This window comes from Bufo bufo, chromosome 7 (genome assembly GCF_905171765.1).
Source record: "Bufo bufo chromosome 7, aBufBuf1.1, whole genome shotgun sequence".
NCBI classification, from domain to species: Eukaryota; Metazoa; Chordata; class Amphibia; order Anura; family Bufonidae; genus Bufo; species Bufo bufo.
In genome coordinates, this window is record NC_053395.1 from 20,867,757 (window position 1) to 20,888,907 (window position 21,151).

Here is a 21,151-nt window from a genome sequence, read left to right on the forward strand (position 1 = left end):
ATCCGCTTCTGACCTGAGTAAGGGCTAAAAGGAGCTGCTGTGACTGATCCCATGTAATTTAATGTACTGGACTTATTTGTCGATTGTCTGTATTTGAAGTGTTGGTAATGCTTTTTGCTAAAGTTAATAAAAAGATACTATTTTAAAAAAAACTTGTGTCGGGACCATCCACCACGCGTCAAGGTGGCTTCTGCGGACGGGTCCCTATCACTAATATACCGCCTCTCTTGGACTTATCCAAGTCCACATTATCAGGGCAGTGAAGGAACCAGCTTCCTTTGTACTTTGCTCAGAAGCTCCAGGCAGATGGGCGTGTGCTCAGTCTAAAAGAGGCGCCACCCTCAGATAAATATGGATAAGTCCAAGAGAGGCGGTATATTAGTGATCGGGACCCGTCCGCGGAAGCCACCTTGACGCGTGGTGGATGGGCCAGACAAAAGTTTGATCAAAATGTGCGCTAAGAGCTTCCGTTGATTCCAATAGTAGGTATAGTACACTTGAATTTAGAATGATCCCCATTTCTCGTGCGTGCAGCCATAATTTTTTTTATGTATTATGTTTGCCTTATGGATGTGCACCCATGACTATGATTATGAATAAGAATATGCCAGTCTAAACTTTCTTGTAATATGTCCACATTATAATAATAGTTAGTGGACATCCCACCCAAGCAAATTTGTGTCAGATTCCACCGTTTTGTTTTTTTTTTGCCTTCTGTACATTGAAGGTGCAGCTAGCACATCACATTAGAGCCCTGAAAAAGGGTTAAGAAGGTGGCAGCTGAAAATGATACACCGATGGACCTAACTAAAAAAAAAAATCTAAATACTATTTACATCTCATTGGACAATTGTATAGTCCATCATCATTGACCTCCCACATCCAAAAGCACCAGCAATCTACCCAAGAATTCCCCCAAAAATGAAATGCCTATGTTTTATGTAAACGTGTCTTCAGGGATAGTCGAATGAAGAACAGTAGTAACTAATGGAAACCATTATGTAGCATTACGTGATGAGTGAGAGGTAGTCATTCAGAGGACAGAGGGGCAATTTTTTTTTTAAATGTGGCATTACCAATGGAGACTAATCTGAAACCTCTACATGTCCAGGTTACTAGAGGAGGGGGGCCCATGGAGTATAAACCAGAGTGAAAAATGGCTAAAAAAAACATCTAATGCTCTGGAGGACTCAGCATGGTTGTGAACTGTAATGCGTTGCTTCACCTGTGGAGGTGCTGTAGGAGAATTAAACACTTGCAGATGGCTTCCACAACTGATTACACCTGATCCCTTTTGGTCCCTGGAGCAGGACACCTTGTGATCACTGGAGGACCCTTCTAACATAAAGAGATGCTGTCAAAGCCCCCAAATTATGATGGGAAGTTGCGTGTTAACCAGCCTTTTCTCTGACATCAACTCTTTCGCAGATTTCTTTATGTATGTGATGTAAAACGATCGGAGAACCATTTAGGTGTCAGATGTTCTGTTCCTTCTGCCTGAAGACTTGTAAGCCATATCCGTCTCTTAGCTACAAAACAGCACACACTGGAATATCATCTCGCTGCCTCATCTTCCAGTGTGCGGGAGCTGCTGGCGTAATCTGATGTAAAAAATCGCTGTGAGGGAAACGTATTTGTGAGAAAACAACACGCCAGGTTAATTCTCCATATGTGCCAACAAAACATGAACATAACAAAGCATAACGAAAAGATGGCGTATGGTCACCTATTAATACTACTGTGCAGAATACATATAGAATTATTCTACGTCGAAGATGGATTCACTGTGTACATACATTACTTACCCTGAACTGATCCCGAGTTACATCCTGTATTATACTCCAGAGCTGCACTCGCTATTCTGCTGGTGGAGTCACTAGGTACATACCTTACATTACTTATCCTGTGCTGATCCCAAGTTACATCCTGTGTTATACTCCAGAGCTGCACTCACTATTCTGCTGGTGCAGTCACTGTGTACATACATTACATTACTTATCCTGTACTGATCCCGAATTACATCCTGTATTATACTCCAGAGCTGCACTCACTATTCTGCTGCTGGAGTCACTGTGTACATACATTACATTACTGATCCTGAGTAACAAGTACTGTAGTCCTGAGCTTCTGCTGGAACACAAGATGGCCAGGCCTCCCATATAATTGTAATACAGAGCAGAGGGAGCTAGAGCTGCAGCTGTGGTGTCCAGCAAAGTATGAGGTATACAGAAAGAGTTAACCAAGTCAGTTTTGTTGCCCGTCCACAAACATCTAGAAAATGGCCAAGGCAGAGTCAGTCCTCCCCGGTAATGATGGTTGAAGAGGCCTCCTTCAAGTGGCAATCTTTTCCAGCAAACAAAGGCTTGTTATATCACCGCAACCTTGTGTTTCCCAGATGAAGCTAACTGAAGGCCACTCACGGTTCATGTGTGTCTAATAGGTGACAACCACCATTGTCTTGAAGGGTTATCAACATCCCATGAGGAACCATCACGAGGCTGGTGACATTTTCATCAGGAGCTGGTGTAATATTCAAGAAAGTTTAAGGACATGGTAAGATGTTATTAACTAATAAAGTGTCAATCGCTAAAAAATAACTTTTATTAAAGGGCTTCTGTCACCCCACTAAAGTGATTTTTTTTTTTGGGGCTAGTTAAATTAGTTATATTGCGATATATGACAATATAATTGTGTTCCTTACTTTGATCCAGCAGTTTATTCAAAAAACGAAGTTTTATAATATGTAAATTAGGTCTCTACCAGCAAGTAGGGCGGCTACTTGCTGGTAGCTGCTGCAGAAATCCGCCCCCTCGTCGTGTTGATTGACAGGGCCAGCCGGGATCTCCTCCTCCGGCCAGCCCTGTCGGCATTTCAAAAATTGCGCGCCTGTGTTGATTCGGCGCAGGCGCTCTGAGATGAGGAGGCTCGTCTCCTCAGAACTCCCTCAGTGCGCCTGCGCCGATGACATCACCGAAATAGAAGACGTCATCGGCGCAGGCGCACTGAGGGAGTTCTGAGGAGACGAGCCTCCTCATCTCAGAGCGCCTGCGCCGAATCAACACAGGCGCGCAATTTTTCCAGATGCCACTTTGCTGCAGCAGTCCATCTCCAATGCCATCATATCGGCTATGGGTTCTATGACTTCTGCTATCTTCCAGTCCATCTCCCAGGCACTTGGCGCTCTCCCAGGTCCCTCATATCAAGCACCGGCTTTAGCGCAGAGTACAATTGCCACCTGCCTCCAGAACAAACTTGACAGATGGCTTAGTTCCATCACTTGAACACGCGGATATGCCGCGTAAAAGAGCCTACCCACGCCAGGCGGAAAAATCGCGTGCGTGGAAGATGGCCAGGATGTTGCCTGAGCCCGTGACTGACTCTGAGGGAGAGTCTATAGAGGAGGCACATGAAGATTCCTTAGGCGACTCAGTGGATGAATTGGCAGATGTGGCGCTTGATCCTTCTGGATCGGGACAGATTCCCTTAGCCATTAGACCCACTCCCATCCCTTCTGATAGACAGCCGGATGACCTGTTGATAGATTCGTTGGGGGAGCCGCTGTTTAACCCGGACGAGCTCCACCACCCTCGTTCCGCGGAATGGCTGCCCGCCACTCTGGTGGCCCAATACTTAGAGGCCAAGATACGCACTCCCCTCTCCAGAGAGTCGCGCAACAAATTACGCGCTGAATGTCCTCGTTCCATTATACCCCATAAGATTTGTGAAACGCCCTCTGTCGACCCTAATAGGGTCCAATTTCTAGCCAAGACAGGTTTCAATCCTAAGAAAGGGCTAGATTCGGCTCTAAAGGCGGTTCAAGATAAACTGTTGGACATCACTAGTCCATTGGCAAAAATTTTCGACTTGGCAGAGGCCGCTAAAGCTGAGGGCAAGCTGGTTGACCCTGTAGAGCTGGGTGGATGGATTCAAAGAGCCATCTGCATTACGGGAAATGTTAACACCTCCCTAGCCATTGAGAGGCGCAAGGCGATTCTAATGAAGGTAGAGCCAAAATTGTCCAACCTGGCACTGACTGAGGCGGGCAAAGAGGCCCAGGGCCTGCTCTTCTGTGAACCTTTCATCAAGGAGCTAGGCAGATATGTGGGCGCATTTACAGCGCTAGACAAAGCGCAGTCCTCAATGAAGAGGGTTTTCAACAACCGTTTCTCTAATAGGGCCGGCAGTTCCAGGGGCCGACTGTCCGGCCGGTCCTACTCTCATTCCCGAGGTACGGGAAGAGGCTCCTACACATACAGATCGTCCCTACAGGATCAAAGATACCAGCCCTCCTTTTTTCCTTCGCGAGGCGCTCCCGGACGATCCAGAGGCTTTAGGGGTGCCCCCAGCTCCAGAAGACCAGTCGGTAAGTCTAGCCCGGTTTTCTCCTCCTCATTCTTCAGTAGAGTGTGTCGGGGGCAGACTCCAGTACTTTTTCCATGTCTGGTCAGAGATCTCCTCCGACCCATGGATTCTAAACACCGTCAAGGGCTTTGTAATAGACCTAGTCGCCCACCCGGGGCTACTCCCTCCCCCGCCTCCACCACATCCCATTTCTTCCCAACACCAGCTTCACTCAGAACTTCTGGAGCTCTTCCAGAAAGGTGCAATAGAACGCGCTCCCGCACATTCTGAGGGTGTCATCAGCACTATGTTTTTGGTACAAAAGAAGGGTGGCCAGATGCGCCCGGTGATCAACTTGAGAGCTCTCAATTCCCTAGTACAATACCGTCATTTCAAGATGGAGGGCATCCATCTACTGAGAGATATGCTCATCCCTGGGGATTGGATGGTCAAGCTAGATCTCAAGGACGCTTACCTGACAGTCCCCGTAGCCCTAGCTTCCAGAGACCTGCTCCGTTTCTATTGGAACTGCCAGATTTGGCGTTTCACCTGCCTGCCGTTCGGTCTCTCCTCCGCCCCTTGGTGCTTCACCAAGTTAATGAAGCCAGTGGTTGCATGGCTACGCAGCAGGGGGGTCCGCATGATTATATACTTAGATGATATCCTCATTATGGCACAGACCCCTCAGCTCCTGTTACATCACCTATGCATGTCTACCAACCTTATCTCAGGCCTGGGGTTCATTATCAACCAGGAAAAATCCTGCCTCAGGATAGAGTTTCGATAGAGTTTCTAGGATTCAGGGTGGACTCCGTCTCCCAGACCCTCCACCTTCCTTTGACCAAGATTCACGCTATCCGCAAAGAGCTGCGGCATACCTTAGTACGTCCTCATCTCTCCCTTCGCCATCTTGCTCGGATTATCGGACTCCTAGCAGCTTCCATTCAGGCTATCTTCCCAGCCCCGCTTCACTATCGGGCTTTGCAACGCCTGAAAATTGCTCACCTTCGGGCGGGGTCTTCCTATGCCGACACCATTGTTCTGGACAAAGAGACACGAGACGAGCTACAATGGTGGATCCAGAACCTCACCGTATGGAACGGCAAGGCGATTTTTGGTCCGCAGCCAGACCTTATAATCGAGTCAGACGCCAGTTTGCACGGTTGGGGCGCACGCTGCGAGGGCGTGTCCACGGGGGGACCTTGGTCCCCGGAGGAGACACACCTCCATATCAATGGCTTAGAATTGCTGGCAGGGTCATTTGCGATTCGCAGCTTCGCCAATGGCACCATCAGGTCTTGTATCAGATTGCGGATGGACAATGTATCCGCGGTCCGATACGTCAACGGCATGGGGGGAACACATTCTTCAGCCCTTACTCACCTTGCGAAGGATTTTTGGGAGTTTTGCCTAGCCCGAGGCATCATGGTAGTGGCGGAACATCTTCCTGGCCTGCACAATACCATGGCGGACTGGAACTCTCGTTATTTGTCAGATTCCAGCGACTGGAATCTAGACGAGCAGGTTTTCCTTGCTTTAGCATCTCACTGGAGTTCCCCCTCTATAGACCTGTTTGCGACACGCTTGAACACCCAGCTACCCAGGTTCTTCAGCTGGCGGCCGGATCCGTTGGCGGAAGCAGTAGACGCTTTTCTCCAGCCCTGGGGGGATGCTCTGTTGTATGCGTTCCCGCCTTTCTCCCTCATTCCACGGGTACTCTTGCAGGTTCAGCGTCAGATGGCTGAACTAATCCTTATCATCCCTTATTGGAGAGCCCAGCCCTGGTTCCCGCAGTTACTGGATCTGCTGGTCGATTATCCCCTCCTCCTTCCGGATAACCTGTCTCTCCTCCTGGGGCCCCTGGGGGAATCTCACCCCCTTCTTCAGACAGGTTTGTTACGTCTCCTCGCTTGCAGGGTCTCGGGAGTTCTTGGGACGTCTGAGGAGTTTCGGACAAAACTACGTTCTTACTGGAGAGCGCGTGGGCTCCAGGCACAAGATGGGCTTATAGATCCGCCTGGGACTCTTGGTCTCGCTGGTGCGCCTCACGCGATTTGGATCCCTTTCAGGCACCTGTAGGTGCGATTCTTTCCTTTTTGTCTTCTTTGTATGACGAGGTTAAGGCTTATCGCACCATTAATGTGTATAGGTCAGCTATCTCGTCCAGACATAATGGTTTCGAGGGCTGTCCTGCGGGACAACATCCACTGGTCCGGCGCTTGCTCAAGGGGTCTCGCCTTTCCCGGCCTCCCAGACCACGGTTTTCCACCACTTGGGATGTTTCGGTGGTTTTGAGATTCTTCTCGGACTGGCCGTTGAACTCTTTGTTATCCCTTCGCCAATTGTCTGCCAAGCTGGTAACTTTGCTTTGTTTGATTTCCTGTAAAAGGGTCTTAGACGTGCGCGCCCTGGATTATGATGCCAGATCGTTTACTCCGGAGGGTGTCCAATTTAATATCTCCAGAAGGACCAAGACCAATATCCGTTCGGTGGCGTATCCTGCTTTCCCTCTTTCTCCTCAGCTGTGTCCAGTTGCTTGCCTACAAGAATATGAGTCCCGCACCTCCGCTTTTCGTTCGGTACAGTTCCCTCAGCTGTTCATCTCTTTTCGCAGACCTTTCGCTCCAGTCACCAGCGTGACTCTTTCACGCTGAGTGAAGTGGATCCTTTCCTTGGCAGGTATTGATTCGAGTATCTTCACTGCACCTTCAGTCCGCGGTACGGCAGCTACCTCTATGACCGTCTCTGGTGCTCGCCTGGAGGATGTTATGAAGTTAGCGGACTGGTCTAGGGTGTCCACTTTTCGTGAGTTCTATTTCAGGCCACCATCTCATGCTTTTGCGTCGGTGGTTTCTCAGCTTTAAACTTGCAATAGGAGCCTCCGTGTCTTGTCATAAAATTTCATGATTTTCCTATTTTATGACGTAAAGTCATGATTTTCTTATAGACACGAAGGGGAGTATTGCCCGCCCTTTTTTCTTTCCCTCCCGCTGCTGGGATTTTTTGTTCTCTATGTAATACCAGTTTTTTTCTTTGCTGCTATGGTAGATCAGTAAAAAGAGTTGATGCAATACGAGCCTCCGTGTCTTTAATAAAATCATGACATTACGTCATAAATAGGAAAATCATGAAATTGTCATAATGACATCTGTCCCACTGGAATGTAAGGCATAGGTGCCCACAGGTAAATAATGTAGAAAATAAATGCACCTTAAAACGGATAGAGCGATCCTGTAATTAATGGAGTGAGTATGTAACTACTGGCAAGGTAGAATAAACCATAGTAGTGAAAGATTGCTGCATGGCTAAGCTCAGGCATTATGAATGCAGGCGTCCGATCAACATAAACCTATCTACTGGGAGAGAATTAATGTCACATATGATGGACAGGATTAGCATGTAGCCAAAGTGACGTAAAAGTGGAAAAAAACAATATGGAATGATAAACAAAACAAATTTTAGAAAGGAACAAGCGGCCAGAGACTAATATTCTCTGGCCATGGTTGTCACTGGATAAAACTGGTGTATGAGATAAACTCATTCAATCCGTGGGGTTTGGTGGTCTGCAAAGCGAAGGTCCACTGGGCCTCCTTTTTAAGGAGGAGGTTATTTGCATAATTTCCCCGCTCAGAAACGTTGACATGCTCAATACCCTGAAATACGATACAATCGGTTCTATCGGGGTGAAATTTGAGCATATGTTGAGCAATCGGGGTATCAGCTTGATTTACAATGTCCCGCAGATGTTCCCCAATGCGGCGCCTAAATTCTCGCTTTGTTTTACCCACATTTTGTAGATTGCAAACGCAGATTGCTACATATATAACGCCAACGGTCCTACAGTTTATGAAAGACCGAATCGTGTATCTCTTCTTGGTGGTGGTGGTGCTCTCAACCATTCTTCCTTTCTTAATCCCTTTGCATGCCACGCAACCGCTACAGTTGTAGGTGCCCGGTGGTCTATTAGGTAGCCAGGTTTCCAACACAGGCGTGGAGAACGCACTATGGACAAGTTTATCCATCAGATTACCACCACGAGGTGCCCCACAACCGGGTCCGATTTAAGAAGGCTCCAGCTGTCCCTGATAACCTCCCATACTTCATCGTGCGCTACGTCGCATTTTCAAATCATTTGTCATGGTTGTTTTGGGATGTAAAAGACTTTCTCTGTTACAGGCAGCCGCATGATGATATACGCCTGTTTAAGCAGCTCTGCCGGATACCCCCTCTGACTTAATCTGACCCTAAGCTCATTGGCAGCCACCTTAAAGTCAGCCCACTCAGAACAATTACGTCTAGCCCTCAAGTATTGTCCTTTGGGGATACCACGCTTTAGCGGGAGTGGATGACCACTTTCCCATTTAAGTAGCGTGTTACTGGCTGTGGGCTTCCTAAACATGGTATTTTTGATTTTTCTATCAGAGTCAATATGAATAGAAAGGTCAAGAAACGTCAGTTTAGTGTTATGGATCTCACTGGTAAAAAATAGACCCAAGCCGTTACAATTGAGGGCTGACACAAAGTTGTTAAAAGCAGGAACGGTGCAGATTGCGGCACTAAGGTTATTTGCGACTTTTTCCCCTTTTCCGACGATCACGCCAGGTTTAAAAAAGGAGGCGTGGAAAGGAAAGGGTCGGGTCGTCAGGTCCGTCTCATTTATCATATTCTACGCCTGTCGTTCCACATGGGGTCCAGACATATGCTTGTCTGCCTGTGTGGGCAGCTCGGCCATGCCCCAATTCCACATGGGGTCCAGGCATCTGCTTGTGTTCTGGTTCCTGTTTGTCTTGTCTGAACTGTGTCCTGTGCGGTTTTGTTTGGATTCCAGTTCATGTGTCTGGGTTCCAGTCCTTATGTTTGCATGGACGGCTGGTGCTTGCACCGTCAGTCTCTGCAGGTAAGTGGCCAAGTGCACCGGGACCATCTTGGAGGTGCGACCAGTGAGCCCTTGGCTAAGTTCATCCCCACCATCAGGGGCTCTGTGAAGAACGGGGCTCACTGAGTCTCTGCCCTCTGGGTTCGGCCCCAAGTCAAACCGGTGCACTTGCTCTAGTGGTATTACCTGCCACTGGTCCCTTACCTGCTGGTCCAGTTTCCTGTCATGTCTAGATCTCTGCGAATAAAAAATTCATATTGGTCTTTGCCTTGCCTTGTGTTTGTTTGCCTGAGATATGTTCTAGGGGTTGGTAGGACCCTCGCTAGAATATGACAGCCGTGTCATGGAAGATCCAATCCGCCCCATGAGTGTACATGATCTGCAAGGATGGATTCATACCCAAATAAGTGGACATTGCCTTCCACATGGATGAGTGGACCAAGAGAATGCCCCGAAAACTTTTGCCATACAATAACATTGCCACCACCAATGTCCATCTGTTCCATGAAGCAGAAGATGTGACTCATCGGAGAAGAAGACCCTTTAACAATCAGCGGAGGTTCAATTCCGATACTGCCACAAAAATTCAAGCCTTTTCTGCCAATGCAACTTCATCAGTAGAGGACAGAGACCATCCTTCTGCTCCAGACTCCCATACACACTAGGGTTCTCTGAACTGTAGTGTTACACACACATCTGGTGCCCTCTGGTTCATTTTGGCGGTGAGCTGTTCCACTGTAGAGTGTCACTCCGCCTTCGTGCACCTTCGTACCCGGCTTTTACCTGTCGAATCAATGGCACGTGGTGCTCAGCAGTTCACACTGTGCAGGTTCAGAAATACCGCCATCCGGGGCCTGAAAAGCCAATAATCATCCCTTTTTGCAACTCTGATAAATTGTCCCTTTTACCCATGACAGCAACGAGGGATATGTGCAGACAGCCTATCACCCACCTTATATACCCACCGAGCCAGCGGTGGTAGCGTTGCTTTCCTAGCTTGTCTAGTCCTGCAAAGGTGTGCTTATGGTGCATCCTGACCTCTGCCTGTTTATTGTATTGACGCTGTGCCATCTGTCCTGACCTCTGCCTGTCAGCTGTATTGACGCTGTGCCATCTGTCCTGACCTCTGCCTGTCAGCTGTATTCAGGGCTGCCATCAGAAATTTTGGGGCCCCTTACACAGCTCAAGGCCTGGGCCCCCCTCCTACCCCGCCCCTTTAGAATCTTTCCTGACTCTGCCTCCCGGCCCCCCTCCACTTCATTATTTTTTTGCATTAGGATGCATTAGGGCCATACAGATCCGTTCGGGGCCGCTTGTGAGAGCCTTCAAACGGAACTCACAAGCGGAGCCCCAAATGCGAATGTGAAAGTAGCCTTACTTACAAAAGAAGCTATTCAGTCGTCTGCTGTGCCGTCCTCCGCTTGCTTTTGAGGATTCTTTCCCCTCCTTTCTCTCTCTTCCTCAGTGCGCAGGCGCACTGTTATGGGGGATCTGTGGATGACAAACTGTTATGGGGGAATCTGTGGATGACGCACTGTTATGGGGGGAATCTGTGGATGACGCCCTGTTATGGGGGGAATCTGTGGATGACGCACTGTTATGTGGGGGATCTGTGGATGACGCACTGTTATGGGGGGATCTGTGGATGACGCACTGTTATGGGGGGATCTGTGGATGACGCACTGTTATGTGGGGGATCTGTGGATGACGCACTGTTATGGGGGGGATCTGTGGATGACACACTGTTATGGGGGGATCTGTGGATGACGCACTGTTATGGGGGATCTGTGGATGATGCACTGTTATGGGGGGATCTGTGGATGACGCACTGTTATGGGGGGATCTGTGGATGACGCACTGTTATGGGGGGATCTGTGGATGACGCACTGTTATGGGGGGGATCTGTGGATGACGCACTGTTATGGGGGGATCTGTGGATGACGCACTATTATGGGGGGGATCTGTGGATGACACACTTTTATGGGGGGGATCTGTGGATGACACACTTTTATGGGGGGATCTGTGGATGACACACTTATGGGGGGATCTGTGGATGACACTCAACCACTCTCAAACTTGTTAAAAGGATCCCAAACACAATATGCACAATAATAACACCCCCCACCCCCTCCAACACTTAATTAACCCCTTCATGGCCTAAACTTTTTTTGTTTTTTCTAAGCAGCACACAGCTAAATGGGGCTGGGTGGGCTGGCAAGGGAGGGGTTAATAATAAGTGATGGATCATGGTCTGGAGGATCATCATGGCCCTGGATAATGTTGTCTTTGCTCGGGGGTAAAATGCAAAGCTGTTTTCTGGATTATCCCACAGGGCCATGATCCTTCATCACTTATTGCTATTAACCCCTCCCTTACCAGCGCCATTTAGCTGTGTGTTCTGACTGCAGCCGAACACACAGCTAAATGGGGCTGGCAAGGGAGGGGTTAATAACAATAAGTGATAGAGGATCATGGCCCTGTGGGATAATCCAGAAAACAGCTTTGCATTTTACCCCCGAGCAAAGACAACATTATCCAGGGCCATGATGATCCTCCAGACCATGATCCATCACTTATTGTATTGTTATTAACACCTCCCTTGCCAGAAACAAGTCAAGTAATAACCTACCTAATTTAACCTAATGGACGTTATGGACCTAATGAATTATTAGGGGGGGGGGTCCATCCAAGTCCAAGAAGATCATGAGTGTGATGGAGGAGAGGGTGAGGGCACTAGGGCAGGCTTCCAGACCACCACAGTCTCAGGCCACAAGTTACCTCCAGATAGTACTGCGTCTGCTGCCACTCTCTCTGCCACTGCCAGGCCAGCCCAGAACAGAAGTTCAAGTTCCCCGCGCTAATTTAAATGACGCCGGCGGCATGAGGCAGCGACGACAGACAGGTACAGCCAGCCGCACGCACAGCATCTGAGGTCACGTGCCGCTGCGCAGCGGCTCCTTTTAAAGGGGAATGCAGCCGGGCCCGGAATACCGTCCCCACTCCCCAGGTTAGGCTAAGGTGTGTTGTACACTACTTACTGCGGCCGAATCAGCGGAGCGGCGGGGGGAGGGTCGGTCAACGGGGCCAGGAACAATCAATTGCCCTGGCCCCCTGCAGACAAAAAAAAAATAAAAAATTTAATTGGAACTGGCCGGGCCCCCTCGGGGTCCGGGCCCCTTACTGGGGTATCGGCTGTACCCCCCTGATGGCGGCCCTGGCTGTATTGACCCTGTGCCATCTGTCCTGACCTCTGCCTGTCAGCTGTATTGACCCTGTGCAGCCTGTTTTGATCTTTGTCTGCTAACTGTATTGACCTTGTGTCACTGGTCCTGATTTCTGCCTGTTAACTGTATTAAAGCACTATTCCCAGTCTCTGCGCAGTGCGCAGTGCGCCCTCTGTTCATTTCCCCACTCCGTTCTCATTGTAGGTGCGGGTCCCAGCGGTATCCTAGCGATATGCCCCCATTGTCTGAGATAGAAAAACTCCTTAAACCTTGTACCGCTGGTCCTGATCTTTGCCTGTTAACTGTATTGACCTTGTGTCACCTGTCCTGATCTTTGCATGTTAACTTTATTGATCCTGCGACATCTGCTCTCACCTATTGACTTTTTACCTTATTGCCTGTCCTGACCTTGGCTTGCCCACTCACCATGCTCTTGCCTGTCCCATTGGTGCCATGCAACGGTGTATCTTGATCCGCTTGGATCAGCAGCTTCTGAATGGAGACTACTCCTGAGAGGTAGCAGCTTTGTATCCCCTGTAGCGAAGTCCAGATCTCCTTTTGGGGGTTAAAGGGTGAAAATTTAGGGGTACACCTCGACAGTGCCCTCAAAAGTAGCCCCAAGTCAAACCTGGTAAGTGGCACAGTGGGTCCACACATGCAGTGTTACACCATGTAGCATAGAAGTGACAGATAAAAAGTAGAGTTAAGTGTTAAAGTTGCATGACGCGTCACTTCATGGTGTCACCGAGACATAATTATTGTCTAGATGGTGCCAAGACTATGCCTTCAGCGGTCATATCATGGAGATGTGAGCCACCAGGGTGAGCACGGGGGAACAAAACATGATAACCAACCGGACTGAAGGATGAGACAAAAATCACACTATGTGTAAGACTAACTGATCTAACTACAATAAGTGAACGTAAGACATAAAAGAGCTATAAATTTATAGTCAAAATTCTCCCCCGATAACCACTCAAAGTAGTGGTTCATCTAACGAATGACGTCAAAGTAAATTACAATCATCATGGGACCTCAGCAACAGCTGCACCAAACTACAATCCATCGGTGATGTCATAGCAACCTGAACAGCGGGCACCAAAAAAATACCGCCAGATGATAGTGAGAACGATAAAAATAGATCCTTGATAGATTAAATTAAACTTCTATAGACATTACCAGTCGCAAGAGAAGATACTGAACACAACTATAAGCCTAAAACTGGGGATTAGCAAAGCATTCACTATCATATAGGAGCAGTATTATAGTAGTTATATTCTTGTACATAGGAGCAGTATTATAGTAGTTATATTCTTGTACATAGGAGCAGTATTATAGTAGTTATATTCTTGTACATAGGAGGCAGTATTATAGTAGTTATATTGTTGTACATAGGAGCAGTATTATAGTAGTTATATTCCTATACATAGGAGCAGTATTATAGTAGTTATATTCTTATACATAGGAGGCAGTATTATAGTAGTTATATTCTTGTACATAGGAGCAGTATTATAGTAGTTATATTCTTGTACATAGGAGCAGTATTATAGCAGTTATATTCTTTTACATAGGAGCAGTATTATAGTAGTTATATTCTTGTACATAGGAGCAGTATTATAGTAGTTATATTCTTGTACATAGGAGCAGTATTATAGTAGTTATATTCTTGTACATAGGAGCAGTATTATAGTAGTTATATTCTTGTATATAGGAGGCAGTATTATAGCAGTTATATTCTTGTACATAGGGGCAGTATTATAGTAGTTATATTCTTGTACATAGGAGCAGTATTATAGTAGTTATATTCTTGTATATAGGAGCAGTATTATAGTAGTTATATTCTTATACATAGAAGGCAGTATGATAGTAGTTATATTCTTGTACATAGGAGGCAGTATTATAGTAGTTATATTCTTGAACATAGGAGCAGTATTATAGTATTTGTATCCTTGTACATAGGAGCAGTATTATAGTAGTTATATTCCTGTACATAGGAGGCAGTATTATAGTAGTTATATTCTTGTACACAGGAGTAGTATTATAGTAGTTATATTCTTGTACATAGGAGGAGTATTATAGTAGTTATATTCTTGTACATAGGAGGCAGTATTATAGTAGTTATATTCTTGTACATAGGATCAGTATTATAGTAGTTATATTCTTGTACATAGAAGGCAGTATTATAGTAGTTATATTCTTGTACATAGGAGCAGTATTATAGCAGTTATATTCTTGTACATAGGAGCAGTATTAGAGTAGCTAAATTCTTGTACATAGGAGCAGTATTATAGCAGTTATTTTCTTGTACATAGGAGTAGTATTATAGTAGTTATATACTTGTACATAGGAGTAGTATTATAGTAGTTATATTCTTGTACATAGGAGGCAGTGTTATAGTAGTTATATTCTTGTACATAGGAGCAGTATTATAGTAGTTATATTCTTGTACATAGGAGGCAGTATTATAGTAGTTATATTCTTGTACATAGGAGCAGTATTATAGTAGTTATTTTCTTGTACATAGGAGCAGTATTATAGTAGTTATATCCTTGTACATAGGAGGCAGTATTATAGTAGTTATGTTCTTGTACATAGGAGCAGTGTTATAGTAGTTATATTCTTGTACATAGGAGCAGTGTTATAGTAGTTATATTCTTGTACATAGGAGGCAGTATTATAGTAGTTATATTCTTGTACATAGGAGGCAGTATTATAGTAGTTATATTCTTGTACATAGGAGGCAGTATTATAGTAGTTATATTCTTGTACATAGGAGCAGTATTATAGTAGTTATATTCTTTGTCAATTATCTTTTTATTGAAAAAGGTCAAGATCAAAAATATCAAGTTGACATATCATACATAAAGGTATAAAGATATACAGTATACACCACCTCTGAGGATAGGCACATCATCTTGTTAGGTCTACAATCCAAATGTGAGCATAACATAAAACCACCTGTCAGACATATATATAGCCTTGTTCTATCCTTTAGTGTGTGGTCAGATAGTACCTGTATTACTCTTTTGTGATACTACACTTTGCATGAGATTTTATAAAGTGCAAGTGCTGTTTGTATGATGTCTACAAAGACCCCTGAAATTGAGGCAACCGACCTCAAGAACATATCTAAACAATAATAACGAGAACAAAACAAAACAAAACACATCTCTAGTTGTTCATGTATATAGGTCATTCTGTGGCATTAAGTCAGGTATGCAGTATAGCAAGCTCTGTCTGGGTCAATAGACCTTTATTAGACTATTGTTAGTGTTGACGCTCTAAATTGCAACCATGGACTCCACATCTTAGCATGCTTTTCATGAGTTCTAGATTCCCAACTGGCTAGTTCCTCTAGGCGTTGGATGAGATCAACCTTATGTATCCAATGAGAAATGGTAGGGGGTTCAGTGCTGAGCCATCTCTGGGGGATTAGCAGCCTTGCTGCCTGAATTAGTTGGGTGGCAAGGCAACCTCTAGATGGGGAAAATACTTTTGTAGGTAGCCACAAAAGGACCAGGTCGGGTGTTAATGTTATATCAGTATGGAAAATTGATTTCAAAGCCTTAGAGATACTATCCCAGAATGGTCTTATCCCTGTACAATACCATAGAATATGTGAGAGATTGCCCTCTTCTGAGTTGCACCTCCAACACCGGTCCGTAGAACACAACCCTCTTGAGAACATCTGTTTAGGCGTCATGTACCATTGGGTTAGTACTTTAAAGGAGTGCTCTTGCACCTTGACGCATCTGGAGAAGCCATGTGAATGCGCATATAGCCTAAGGACATCTGTTTCAGAGAAGGTTCTGTTCAACTCAGCTTCCCACGTTTTCAGAAACTGCGGGCGGACATTGGGTCTCGGCATATTCAGAGCCAGATAGAGCAATGAGATTAATCTCTTGTGTGGTGAATTGGAAGAAATAATCTTTTCAAACCAAGTTTGTTCTAGATCCTGAACTTTTTTATCCAATAGGGCCTTGCCAACGGATCTAAAATCCGCCACGTCTAAGAAGTTGCAAGATTTTACAGTGTTCCTGAGAGTGTGCTCATCTGGTAAGTTGCCTAAGGCATTTTCTAGAAATTCCTTTGTTGTGTAGTCTCTCAGGGAGCCCCACCCAGGAGGAATGTGTGTTGCTGTCGGCCTAACTGAATAGGGGATCAGGTCTGCGGGCATGACTGAAGAAGGATTGCGCAATAAATCCTGGTCCTTATTGAGTTGCATGATCACCCGGCCTGTGCCCCTGAGTAGTATATGTGTATGCAACGAAGTTGAGTTCAAGCCCCATAACGCAGCCCTCTGAGACTGAGATAGCTGAAACAGTTCTAGCTCATTACCGACTGTTGAGCAACTAGGTACCTGGAGCTGCATCCATCTTCTGAGATGGATAGCCTTATAATATAGCTGAACATCCGGTAAGGCAAATCCCCCTTGATTCTTCCGTAAAATCAGTCTGGCATGTGAAATCCTAGCACCCTTTCCTCCCCACAGAAAGTTAGAAAATAGTCTGCGTATCTGTGTGAAAAATGAGGAAGGGAGGAGAACAGGTAACATCTGCATGACGTATAGCACTTTAGGCAGTATAAAAGCTTTCAACAAGTTTTTCCTCCCCATCCACGAAGCAAAAGGAATGCGGAGAGAGCCAAGTTGGCTCTGTATCTCTGATAACAGGGGTTTATAATTCAGCTGAAAAATATTCCCTAAGTCTGACGGGATTTTGATACCTAAATAGGAGATATGAGAGGATTGCCAGACAAAAGGTGTCGTGGTTTTAAGGGAGAGAACATCTCTTGAGGAAGCTGATATGTTCATAACTTCAGATTTAGAGTAATTTACCTTATAATTGGAGATCTTACCATATAAGTCAAACAGAGAGAGGAGATGCGGGAAGGCCTCGACCGGGTTGGAAATTAGCACCAAAAGGTCATCAGCATAGGCGACATTGGTATATTCAATCATGTCATTTTTGGCCCTGACCCCTCTGATATTAGGATGTATCCTGATGGCTTGAAGGAGAGTCTCCATTACCAAGATATAGAGAGCTGGTGATAGGGGACAGCCTTGTCGGGTGCCGTTGTGAATAGGGAACGAAGGCGACAAAGTCCCATTTACTCTAATTTTAGCGCTCGGGTTTGTATACAGGGTCATAATCGCGTCCTGAAATTGTGTTGGAATACCAAAACTGTGTAACGTCCCTTTCATGAAGTTCCAATTCACCCGGTCAAAGGCCTTCTCCGCATCCACGCTCAAACAGACCAGGGGGAGACCTTGTCTTTTTGCCCATTGAATGGCCGTAACTACTCTGCAGGAGTTATGGTTCCCCTCTCTTCCTGGCACAAACCCAGCTTGGTCAGGGTGTATTAGCTTAGGGAGGAACGAGCTGAGGCGAGAGGCCAAGAGCTTAGCCCAGACCTTAATATCAACGTTTAAGAGAGAAATGGGCCTGTAACTCCCGCAGAGTGTAGGGTCCTTCCCAGGCTTAGGCAGAATAGTTACAGTAGCTTCTAGGGATTGACTATGCAGCTGCCCCCCCGTAAGAAGAGCATTGCACCAATTGGCAAGATGTGGACATAAAATGTCCGCAAATTTTCTGTAATAGCCCACCGGAAATCCGTCTGGACCCGGGCACTTTCCTAAGGGCATAGATTTCAGTATCCTCATTACTTCTAATTCAGTGACAGGTACCGTCAATGAATTCCCTTCCTCACTACTAAGCCGGGGTAATTTTAAGCGGTGTAAAAAGTTGGTTATCACTGAGTCCGCAGTTGGGTCTGATTGGGAGGTTCGGTTATCCAACCCGTATAGTTCCTGATAGAATTTTTGAAATTCTTTGGCTATGTCTGCCGTCCTGTGTAGTTGATTACCATCAGTGGACTTGATACTGGAGATATACATAGAGTCTTTCCTCTGCTTAATGAGGGAAGCCATCAGCTTCGTTCCTTTGTCTCCGTGAGAGAAAAAGCGAAATTGAGCATACTGATATGCCCTGGCGTGGCATGCATTGAGATGATCTTTCAGTTTTGCTCTCAGGAGAAGAAGTTCTTGCTGTGTCCTCAAGGCTTTCGACCTCTTATGTATAGTCTCCAGATCAGCAATCTGTTTAAGAAGAGAATGGAGCAATTGTTGTCTCTTTTTCTTAACTCTACTCCCCAAGGATATTAATTCTCCTCTCATTACTGATTTGTGTGTTTCCCACACAGTCTCTTGTGAGACGTCTGGCGTTAAATTCTCCCTAAAAAACCACGACAGCTTCCGCGACAATAATTCAACTGCTTCTGTCTTGTCTAGCAATGTCTCATTCAGTCTCCACTGTTTATTCTGGGGGGGTAAACTGGCAAAATGTACCACCATCGATACCGGGGCATGATCCGAAATTGTAATGGGATCTATAACTGCCTGTTCTATCATATCTATACAGGTGTTTGATACTAAAAGATAGTCCAGTCTCTTATAAACATTGTGGGCCGCAGAAAAAAAGGTATAGTCTCTACCATTTGGATGTACCAGGCGCCATGCATCTGTTAACTTCGCCTCTGCTAAACGGGCGTTTATGTGGCCCAGTGTCGTCTGTGTTTGCTGTGTGGAACCATCTGATGTGTCCACGAAGGGGTTCAGAGGCACGTTTAGATCTCCCCCAACCAGGCAGATTCCTTCAGCAAAAACTGTGAACTTTTGTAAGGTTTGGGAAATCCACAATTTTTGTCCCCTATTGGGGCTATACAGACTGGCTAAGGTTATCCGCTGCGTGCCAATGAAGCCCTTCACGAACACAAATCTGCCCTCAGAATCTGACTGAGAGTCTGTCATTTTAAAAGGGATTCGCTTAGCGATGGCAATACCCACCCCTCTTTTGGCCTTATCAAATGTGCTAATAAACCAATTATTATAATAACTTTTCTGAAGGGTAGGAATATTTTGGGTTTTAAAATGTAATTCCTGAAAAAAGCATATATCAGAATGGGATTTTCTCATCAGTCGTAAAACTTGAGATCTTTTTTGAGGAGTGTTGAAGCCCCTAACGTTGAATGAGGTACACTTTAACTTAGACATTGTGCATATCTATAGGTAACTGCATAAAGCAGCCTGACCGGCCATTTCACTAGAGATTCCAAGTAACAAAAAACATTAACATAGTGCACAATCCTTATAGAACCCAGAACTGTGACTAGATAACAGAAGTGAGGGTTAACACATCCGAGCGCACCCCTAAAGAACAGTGCGGTCAGCGTGTATGCCCCACCATTAGTGTGCTTGCACCAGGGCTGCACAAGTAGTGCCCTGATGTGGTGCATGCAGGGGGAAAAGCACAAGATCTTTAAGGAAGATCCTGGATAGCCAGCTCACCCTGCAGACCTGGTGCAATACAAAGTGCAGTCTGGTAAAACCCAGCATATATGACAAATTCACTGAGGTACTACTAGACAGCCCATGACTGGGCCTACTAGCTGTTGTATATAGATAGCATATCGCCAATATGTAAATAACAAGTAAACAGCCTGTTATAGCTAAACTAGTGTGGTTTCTTAGGTGAAGCAATGCCATATAACAGGACAACATAAATATACAACCGGCTCCCGGGTTCAATCAAGTGAAACCTTACAGCCGAAGGTGCTCAAGTGTCCCGGAATCTGGAACCTGTCTTCCTCCTTGGTGCTGCTGTATTCCACCTCTGGACCTCTGGTAATTCTGGTAGAGGGACCCCTGTCTCTGCCGAGGGTAGCCATGACGGGATGTCCATGGGGGTGGTCTGAAGTAACTCCCACGCTGCGGAGAGATCCCCTGGAACTCTGATGGTGCATCTTCTGCCCCCTATGGCAAACGTTAGGCCAAAAGGAAATAGCCACTTATATGGGGTCTTAATATGCCGCAAGTGGTCGGTGAGGGGCCTGAGGGCCCTCCGCTTGTTCAGCGTCGTTGGCGCCAAATCCTGGAACATGAGGATCTTTGCCTCCTTGTAGGTGAGTTCCTTCTGTTCCCTTGCAGCTCTCAATATCGCCGCTGTATCTGTATATTTCAGAAGGCCACACACAACGTCTCTTGGGTTTTCATTCTCCTTCGGTTTTGGCCTAAGTGAACGGTGAATGCGTTCAATTTCTATGGGGCCAGTGTTCGCCGTTCCCAAAAGGCTATCAAAGATGGCGGCCGCCACTTCAGGCAACTCCTCGTGTGTGATCTGTTCAGGGAGACCGCGCAGACGTATGTTTCTCCGCCTGCTGCGGTTCTCCTGGTCTTCGATTAAGGAGAAAGCGGTGTCCAGGGAGACCATACAGGCTGCAGCATTAGCACCCAGGGTATGTGCATGTGTTAAAATGGCCGCTTGGTTACCCTCCAGCTTCTCCACTCTGTGACCGATCTGTTTTAAGTCGGATTTTATCTCTTGTAAATCGTGGAGTACAGGAGCTATGGCCATGGAGAGGGCCTGTTGGAGGAATTTCCTCGATATTGGAGCTGTACCTGGCTGCAAAGACCCGTCCTCCAGGTCAGGGTACACTCCTGTAGCCCCTTCTGAATCTACTGACCAGTCGTCCGGTGCAGGCGGCGCCATTTTAGCCCCACCGCTGGTGCTGCTGGAAGGCTTCTTATTTAGGTAACGCTCCATATCTGTAGCCCCTCGATCAGATTTTGGGGAGCCTGTCTTGTCTGTGGGGATGAATCTGCCAATTTTCCCCATACTTTGCTGGGTTAAAGTGCAAAATTAACCAGGTTGCA